Source organism: Palaemon carinicauda, chromosome 3, assembly GCF_036898095.1.
Source record: "Palaemon carinicauda isolate YSFRI2023 chromosome 3, ASM3689809v2, whole genome shotgun sequence".
Classification (NCBI taxonomy): domain Eukaryota; kingdom Metazoa; phylum Arthropoda; class Malacostraca; order Decapoda; family Palaemonidae; genus Palaemon; species Palaemon carinicauda.
In genome coordinates this window covers 62,923,898-62,933,897 of record NC_090727.1, presented here as the reverse complement: position 1 = coordinate 62,933,897, position 10,000 = coordinate 62,923,898, and the positions used below count along the sequence as shown (strand labels likewise).

Below are 10,000 nucleotides of genomic sequence, written 5' to 3'. Positions count from 1 at the left end.
ACCTCGAGTTTTCGACCGAATTGGTGAAGTACTTTATTTTGGTTGTTTATTGGCTTTCGCTGTGTTGGTGTGTTTCTTCAATTAAAATCTTGAAACCCTTTTTTTGGCTCGTGTTTATTGTTGATGAATTTGGTTTTGACTTGGATTTTCTCTGATTGTTCAAAATGGCTGACCCTTCTCCTGTATATCGCAAGTGTGCGAGGGATTGTAACAAACGTCTTCCCAAGGCCTCTATCGACCCTCATACTGTTTGTTCTAATTGCTGGGGTAAATCCTGCCAATTAGGAGATCGGTGTGAGGAGTGCGTGGTCTTGTCAGAATTCGAATGGCTTGAGTATGACAAATATACTCGTAAGCTTGAGAGAGATAGGGTGAGGAGAAGCTCCACTAGATCTTTGGAATTTTCCTCCTCCCATGCCCCTGAACCTAATCCTTCCCCTGTAGTAGTTGTTCCTGAACCCCCTACTAGCACTCATGAACCGTCCATGCGGGATATGTTTTTAGCGATTCAAGCTTTAGGCGAAAAAGTTGAGTCCTTAGCATCGGACAGAAACCAACTTATGTCAGATGTTAAGTTGTTGAAGTGTCAGAGTGGTAAAACAGAAAATCTAAGTGATAAAGTGATAAGTGCGCAAAATGTGTTCAGTGTTGCGACCGAGGGTTCGTCTGTTCGTGCTTGTCACTCCCCTAGTCCGAGACCTCTTTCAGGCTCCCCTGCACCAGGGAGAAGTAATGTCGTAGGACTTAAGGGGGCGAGAGGTGTAAACCTACGTACAGACGTTCCCTCTTTGGTATCAGACGTTTCTCGTCAAGATCGTCCTTACCATAAGACGGGTGAGAAAAAGTTCTCCTCGTCCTCCGAAGACTTATCGCATAAGAAACCTTGGCGCAAGGTTTCTAGACCCTTAAAGCGAAAGTCAGTCCCTTCAGGACAGGTCCAGCGTCCTGGCTGTAGCCATTGGGGCAGCTCTGACCATTTGCAGTCATCGGATGACTGTTCGCCTGTTAAGCGAAAGCGTAACACGGGGTCCGAGGGTCACGGTAGAGGCAATGTTTTGCCAACGCAGACGTTATCGACGTCACGGCCCGTTCCGACTCCCTGTTGATCCGAAGTGGGTTGTCCTGCGGGACATGCAGTCAAAGCTTGCCTCCCTTATGGAAGAGTATGACTTTGATCAGGTTCACGATGATCCTTTGCTTGCGGGTCGCCAGTGCGCTGAACGTGACTCGGGCCTTCAGCCGCCTAAACAAGTGTTTTCTCGTCCGTTTGACGTTAGTACTAACGTTTCTAGTGCTTTGAAACGCGATGCTAGTCGTGTGCCTAGTCATTCACGTCAGTCACGTGACATGGATCCCCCTTTGCTACAGTCTCAGACTGACGTTCAGCTGCTGCCGCCGCAGCCCCGCACTGACGTTCGCCGACCGGCTCCGTTGCCTCGACGTGACGTTGAGCGTCTGTCACCGCAGTCGGAAGTTGTTTTGCCTGCTCAGACTCTGCAGTCAATGCATGTCCGACGTGATGTCGAGCGACACTCTACTTCAGCTGTTGTTGTTGGTCAGTCACAAGACTTTCAGTCCTTTCAGCAGCGACGTGATGTCGTTTCCTCTTCTGCTGCTGCTGCTCCGTTGCTTGTTGACATTGCCTGTCAAGCATTGCCTCCTCGGCATGTCTCTCCGTATCATGAGACTCGGCAGTTGTCGGACGAAGTTCCGTCGGATGAGGAAGTCGCTGATCCCCTTCCAACTGATATGCCTTTGGGGACTTTGTCAGATGGAGAGGAGCCTAGAGTTGCTCAGCCCTCTCTTGATTTTAAAAAGATCATGCTGATTTTTAAGGAACTGTTTCCTGACCATTTCGTGACTGCTGCTCCTCGTTCGCCTCCATCAGAGTTTACGCTAGGCCTAGCTGCTTCGACACCGTCGTTTACTAAGCTAGTGCTCTCTCGCTCTTCTAAGAGAGCTTTGCGTTTACTAGGCGACTGGTTGATCACCAGGAGGAGTTTGGGGAAGACGGCCTTTGCTTTCCCCCCTTTTAAACTGGCTTCTAGAGCGAGCGTCTGGTATGACACGGGAGAAGTTCTCGGCTTGGGAGTTCCTGCCTCTGCCCAGGGAGACTTCTCAAGCCTCGTAGACTCTCCCCGTCGCCTGGCCATGAAACGCTCAAAAGTTTGCTGGTCCTCTTCGGACCTTGATCATCTCCTCAAAGGGGTTTATAGGGCCTTCGAAGTTTTTAACTTCTTGGATTGGTCGCTGGGAGCCTTGAGCAGGAAGATCTCTTCGGCCGACCGTGATGTATCCGTGCTAATTATGTCCTGCATGGACAAAGCTATCCGTGATGGCTCTAATGAGCTCCCTGCTACCTTTACGGCAGGAGTCCTTAAGAAGAGGGAGACTCTTTGTTCGTTCCTTTCTGCAGGAGTAACTCCCTGTCAAAGGTCAGAGCTTCTCTTTGCTCCGTTGTCATCTGCCTTGTTCCCTCAGCAGTTGATTAAGGATATCGCAGCTTCTTTGGTGCAGAAGGATACCCACGACTTGATGGCTACGTCAGCGCATAAGGCTGCTCCATCATCTTATGTCGTTAGACCTAAGCTCAATACTCCAGCAACGAGGTTTATCCCGCCCTTTCGTGGCAGAGCTCCCAGTAAGGGAGGCGCTCGTGCCGACAGTAAGAGAGGCAAGAGGAGAGGATCTAAGTCCTCCCGTGGCAGAGTCTGACTGCCCACGTCCTCAGACAGCGGTAGGGGCCAGACTGAACAACTTCTGGCAGGCCTGGGAGAAGAGGGGTGCAGACCGGGAGTCTGTTTTGTTGCTAAAGGAGGGATACAAAATACCTTTTGTACGGAGACCTCCTCTAGTAAAAGTCCCTTTAGACCTCTCTCCCAGGTATCGAGAGGAGTCAAAGAGGCAGGCATTACATCTGCAGGTGTCTCAGTTGCTAGAGAAGGGTGCGGTGGTGAAAGTTTCGGACCTTCAATCACCGGGGTTTTACAACCGTCTCTTCCTAGTACCAAAGCATACAGGAGGTTGGAGGCCGGTGCTGGATGTCAGTGCGCTCAACGTTTTTGTTGTCAAAACAAAATTTACGATGGAGACCACCAAATCCGTTCTAGCAGCGGTCAGAGAGGGAGACTGGATGGTCTCTCTCGACCTGCAGGATGCGTACTTCCACATTCCTATACACCCGGATTCTCAACCGTATCTGAGGCTTGTATACAGGAATGTGGTGTACCAATTCCGAGCACTGTGCTTCGGCCTCAGCCCTGCTCCTCGTTGTTTTTACGAGGCTCATGAGAAATGTAGCAAAATTCCTACATTTATCGGGGATTCGAGCCTCCCTGTACCTGGACGACTGGCTGCTCAGAGCGTCGTCCCGTCATCGCTGTCTGCAGGACCTTCAATGGACGTTGGGTCTTGCAAAGGAGTTGGGACTGTTGGTGAACATAGAGAAGTCTCAGCTGACTCCCTCCCAAACGATTCTCTATTTGGGGATGGAGATTCACAGTCTAGCTTTTCGGGCTTTTCCGTCTGCCACCAGGATAGAGCAAGCATTGCTCAAAGTCTGCCTCATGCTGAGGAAAGATCATTGCTCTGTGAGAAGTTGGATGAGCCTCCTAGGGACGCTGTCATCCCTGGAACAATTTATCTCTCTAGGGAGACTTCACCTTCGCCCTCTCCAGTTCCATCTCGACTCCCATTGGAACACGAACAAGACTTTGGAGGCGGTCTCGATCCCGATCTCCGAACCAGTAAAGACGTGCCTGAGCTGGTGGGACAGCAATATAGGTCTTCGAGAGGGTCTGTCCCTGGCAGTCAAGAACCCAAACCACGTGTTATTTTCAGACGCGTCGGATTTGGGTTGGAGAGCGACTCTGGACGGTCTGGAATGTTTGGGTCTTTGGACGACCGATCAGAGGAGCCTTCACATCAACTGCAAGGAACTGTTGGCTGTTCACTTGGCCTTGACGAGTTTCGAGAGTCTTCTTCGAAACAAGGTGGTAGAAGTGAATGCGGACAACACCACAGCCTTGGCGTACATCTCCAAGCAAGGAGGCACTCACTCCCACACTCTGTTCGTCATCGCAAGGGACCTCCTCATCTGGTCAAAAGATCGAGGCATCTCACTGTTGACGAGGTTCGTCCAGGGGAAATTGAACGTCTTGGCGGACTGTCTCAGTCGGAGAGGTCAGGTGATCCCAACAGAATGGACCCTCCACAAGGACGTGTGCAAGTGTCTTTGGATGACTTGGGGTCAGCCCACCATAGACCTCTTTGTGACCTCACTGACCAAAAGGCTCCCGACCTATTGCTCTCCAGTCCCAGATCCAGAGGCGGCCCACATAGATGCCTTTCTGTTGGACTGGTTTCACATGGACGCTTACGCATTTCCGCCGTTCAAGATCATCAACAAGGTTTTGCAGAAGTTCGCCTCTCACGAAGGGACAAGGTTGACGTTGGTTGCTCCCCTCTGGCCCGCGAGAGAGTGGTTCACAGAGGTACTTCAATGGCTGGTAGACGTCCCAAGGAGTCTGCCTTTATGGATAGATCTCTTACGGCAGCCCCACGTAAGGAGACTTCATCAAAGCCTCCCCACGCTTCGTCTGACTGCCTTCAGACTATCGAAAGACACTCAAGAGCTCGAGGATTTTCGAAGGAGGCAGCCAGAGCGATCGCGAGGGCTAGGAGATCTTCTACTATCAAGGTCTACCAGTCGAAGTGGGAGGTCTTTAGAGAGTGGTGGGAGGTCTTTAGAGAGTGGTGCAAGTCCTCCTCTATTTCCTCTTCCAGTACCTCTGTAGCCCAAATTGCGGACTTTCTCCTGCATCTGAGAAATGTTCGCTCCCTCTCTGCTCCCACTATTAAAGGCTACAGGAGCATGTTGGCGTCTGTTTTCAGACATAGAGGCTTGGATCTGTCAAATAACAAAGATCTCCAAGATCTCCTTAAGTCCTTCGAGACCTCTAAGGAGCGTCGTATGTCAACTCCCGCTTGGAACTTAGACGTGGTCCTAAGGTTCCTAATGTCAGACAGGTTTGAACCATTGCATTCAGCCTCCCTGAAGGATCTCACCCTCAAGACGCTTTTTTTGGTGTGCTTGGCTTCGGCTAAAAGGGCCAGTGAGATCCATGCTTTTAGTAAGAACATCGGCTTCTCTACGAATAAAGCTATATGTTCGCTTCAACTTGGTTTTTTGGCCAAGAACGAACTGCCGTCTCGTCCTTGGCCTAAATCTTTTGAAATACCTAGTCTGTCAGAAATCGTAGGTAACGAAGTTGAAAGAGTGCTGTGCCCCGTTAGAGCTCTTAAGTTTTACTTAGCTCGAACTAAACCATAACGAGGTGGTTCTGAGGCCTTTTGGTGCTCCGTTAAGAAGCCCTCATTGCCCATGTCTAAAAATGCGTTATCGTACTTTATTACACTTTTAATCCGGGAGGCACATTCTTATTTAAATGAGAAAGATCGTTGTTTGCTTAAGGTCAAGACGCACGAAGTGAGAGCGATAGCAACTTAGGTGGCTTTTAAGCAAAACAGGTCTCTTCGAAGTATTATGGACGCGATCTTTTGGAGGAGCAAGTCGGTGTTCGCTTCATTTTATTTAAAAGACGTCCAGACTCTTTATGAGGACTGCTACACCCTGGGTCCATTCGTTGCAGCGAGTGCAGTAGTGGGTGAGGGTTCTACCACTACATTCCCTTAATCCCAATATCCTTTTAATCTTCTCTTGAAATGTCTTTAATCTTGTCTTGGGTTGTACGGAAGACTAGGAAGTCTTTCGCATCCTTTTTGATTTGGCGGGTGGTCAAATGTTTCTTGAGAGCGCCCAGATTAAGGGTATTGATGAGGTCCTGTTATAGGGGTGTTCGCCCTGGATATAACAGCTCATGGGAGTCTTTCAGCATCCTGAGAGGATGGCTGGGCTTCGTCAGGAAAGCGGACTAATGAGGCAGAGTAATCGTCAGAGTCAGCTTCCTTGCCAGGTACCTATACTTAAGTTGGTTTTTTATGGAATATTTGTCAAAAAACTCTTGAGCATATACGCCTTTATTGTATTAATACTGGTCTCTACCCACCACCATGGGTGTGAATCAGCTATTATATATTCACCGGCTAAGTTTAATATTTAAAAATGATATTTTGATTATAAAATAAATTTTTGAATATACTTACCCGCTGAATATATAAATTAAAGGCCCTCCCTTCCTCCCCGATAGAGACCCAGCGGACTGAGAAGAACTGGAGAGATTGACAAGTATATGCGGTATCTGGCCGATAGTCGGCGCTGGTGGGCACACCCGCAACCTTCATGGCGATCGCTCGCTTGTTTTTGGAATCTGTCGAGCCGTCGGAGACGTCAGTTATTATATATTCACCGGGTAAGTATATTCAAAAATTTATTTTATAATCAAAATGTCATTTTTTATTCCCCTACTTTTACTTTCAGGGCTGGTGTCTTGTACATCACACACACACGGGAATCCTAAACACTACATGGCCTACAAAATCAGCAGTATATTGTACAGTCGGCCTATACACTCTTAGGTATTTCGCGTATCATAAGGCACATCTTCGCCAACGTCACATCACAAAATAGGCAATTTAACTATGGTCAATTTGGCACGGGTTTCATGCAAATCGGATAATAATTGACCACGACATAACAAAAGAACTTTTTAACCTTTTCATTACCTTGACCTTTGACCCAATCACTGACAAAATCTAATCAAATCGTCCTTGGATCATGGTCAATCATATGACCAAATTACATGAGATTCGGTCAAATAGTTTTGTTTGCGAATCACAAAAAAACAAATAAATAAATACAGGCAAAGGTAATAACTCTAGGAGACAAATCTTTTACAGTTCACAACCGGACTACACTCGTCTGCCATATTATTTTCCAGAAAAAACTGGAGGTATTATTACAGTTTCATCCATTATGGGAAATCTATTATAATAATATATTTCCCGAGTAAAGCAAGTCTTTTGTAGTATTTCTGTAAAATATTATCTGTCGCAAATGCCTAGTTCTTTATATATCGACGATCAAACTCACGCTACTCATGTCTTCCTCCCAGATTTTTTATAAGTCTGTTGTTATTGTTGACTGTGTCTTGTATTTGCTTAAATGAGCCCTGTAACCACTATAATCCGCTGACAAACTAGTCCACTATGAAGTCTTACACGTTTGGCCAATCACAGCGCCTGTCCACTATGACGTCATACATGTTTGGCCAATCACAGCGCGACAATACAACAGCGCGACAATACATTATCTTCCCAGGCATTTCATTTCGTTCTTAGACATGGAGGCCATAGAAAGCACGTCATATCATATTGCACAAAAAGTTGAAATTCCATGTTCTTGTCCTGACTGTTTCCTAACTTACAATGAATTTGATGAAAAACTAGTGCATTTGTGCCAGAGACACAATTTAATTTTACAAAATAAAAATTGTCCTGCATGCCAAGGAACCTTCCCAACGGCTTCACGTTTTCCTCAAAGCAGCAGCACATCTTTATGAACCAACAGTTTAAGGTAAACTTCATTAATTTATAGAGTATATTACAATGGTGATAGTATAACGATGTATACAGCAGTACCATCACTTTGGATTTGGTTTGATGGATGTGTTAGGTAGTGGCTGTAAGGGGGGGGGGAGTCGCAGGGGCCAGGCCTAGGTAGGGGTACAGGGCCCTAGGTTAGGTGGTTGTATTAGGTTCGGTAGTGTCCCGAAAATCAATGTGGCCTTAAGGGGGGGTCGCAGGGGGGGCGGCCCCCCCCGGTAGGCCTAGGTAGGGATACAGGGCCCCTATGCTAGGTTAGGTGGGTTTTCTTAGGTTCAGTAGTGCCCTGAAAATCACTGTGGCCTTAAGGGGGGGGGTCGAAGGGGGGGTCGCAGGGGGGGTGGAGCCCCTCCCCCCCGGTAGGGCTAGATAGGGGTATAGGGGGAGGGGTGGTGGAAGGATAAGTATTCATTTATTGCAAATATCATTTGACGCCCCCCCCACCCAAAACCCCGGTTTCCACCTGGTGTCCCCCATAATTGTTGGGATGAACAACTTGTTGTTTTAACTCCAATTACATAGTAAATCTCTAAATCGGATGGTTTGCGGTCAAAATAAACGTTAAATTCGTTGGAACTACATTATTTCTGATGCAACAAATATATTTTTATTCCAGTTTCGGTTAATGTCTAGGAGAGGGCCGCATGAAGATATCACTGATATTCAATTTATTTTTACTAGAATATGTAGGAATGTATGTATATAATGGTATACCAGTGAGATAATTTAGTGAAAATCAATAATAGTCGAAATATCGACGATCAAACTCACGCTACTCTTGTCTTCCTCCCAGATTTTTCTAAGTCTGTTGTTATTGTTGACTGTGTCTTATTTTTGCTCAAATGAGCCCTGTAACCACTATAATCCGCAGACAAACTAGTCCACTATAACGTCTTCACGTTTGGCCATTCACAGTGCGACAATACATTTTCTTTTCCAATGACGTCTTCACGTTTGGCCAATCACAGTGCGACAATACATTTTCTTACCCATCACAGTGCGACAATACATTTTCTTACCCAGCCATTTTATTTCGTTCCTAGACATGGAGGCCGTAGCAAGCACGTCATCTGATATTGCACAAGAAGTTGAAATTCCATCTTCTTGTCCTGACTGTTTCCTAAGTTACAATGAATTTGTTCTTACTTATTCGGGGTTAAATTGAAAAACTAGTGGATTTGTGCCAGAGACACAATTTAATTTTACAAAATAAAAATTGTCCTGCATGTCAGGGAACCTTCGCAACGGCTTCACATTTTCCTCAAAGCAGCAGCACATCTTTATCAACCAACAGGTTAAGGTAAGCTTCATTAATTTATGGAGTATATTATAATGGTGATAGTATAACGATGTATACAGCAGTACCATCACTTTGGATTTGGTTTGATGGATGAGTTAGGTAGTGTCCTTAAGGGGGGTCGCAGGGGGGCGGAGCCCCCCCCCCCCCCCCCCGGGTAGGGGTACAGGGCTGTTAGGCTAGGTTAGGTGGGTGTATTAGGTTCGGTGGTGCCCTGAAATCACTTTCGCCCCCCCCCCCCCGGGTAGGCCTAGGTAGGGGTACAGGCCCCCCAGGGTAGGTTAGTTGGTTGTATTAGGTTCGGTAGTGCCCCGAAAAATCACTTTTCTCATCCTCCCCCCACCCAAAAACCCCGCTTCCCACTGGGGTCCCCCATAATTGTAGTAGTAGGTTTATGCTTACATTTTGTGTGTAAGAGTTAAGTCTTAGTTTCTTTTTTATTAATTTCCTCATGTTTCTATGCACTGTGCAACAATAATCTGGTTGTTTTTTGCCGTTTTTCGTCGTTAATACTTGAAAAACTGGTGCGGCCTTCTCCTAGACATTTACCCCAGTTTCCCCATAATGGATGAAACTGTAAATTTACCAAACTGGACTATACCATGTTCGCTAAAGTTCCGATTGACACCAACTAAAGGGTCACTATACGGCAGTTAGAAACAGTGCACGATACGCAAACGTAGATCGTGAAAACGTAAATTACCGTCGGGAAAATAACAAAACGCATATATACTTACAATTGGCAAATATTCCTAATGAAATCGCAAAATGACTATCTTACGTGAAAAGCTTTGTATGGCTTTCCTCAATGCAAGAACATAACATTTCAGAAAATATAACAACCAGCCTAGTTAAAATTAAAGCTTATTATTCAATAAAGGCAAAACTGATATACTAAGGATAATGAAATACCTGGATGCATAAGAGGGGGCGTGGCTGACACTTAACCAACGAAATTGTTAACGGGGACTGCTGGATTATTTGCAAACCTTTCATACCATATCTGTAAAATATAGTTATATAGAATCTAAAGCGCATGTTCAACAGGTTAGTATTAATACTGTGTATGTATAAATATTAAGGTCCTATTTTATAAGATTTACGAAGCCTGGTCGAACGAGAAATTAGGCATAATATGTA

The 10,000-nt window shown here is 46.1% G+C and overlaps 1 long non-coding RNA gene across 2 annotated transcripts in view; it reads right to left on the bottom strand.

The window, feature by feature from the left end:
- The window catches only part of LOC137637609 (uncharacterized), a 17,859-nt gene that overhangs the window by 7,337 nt on the left and 522 nt on the right, over nt 1-10,000 (bottom strand). Inside the window, exon 1 of one of the 2 annotated variants that reach the window (XR_011043724.1) lies at nt 6,166-6,306. The exons of the other annotated variant lie outside the window; for it this stretch is intronic. This is a non-coding gene — a long non-coding RNA (uncharacterized lncRNA). Of the gene's footprint in view, nt 1-6,165; nt 6,307-10,000 lie in introns of those variants that run through there. 2 annotated transcript variants of the gene reach the window in all.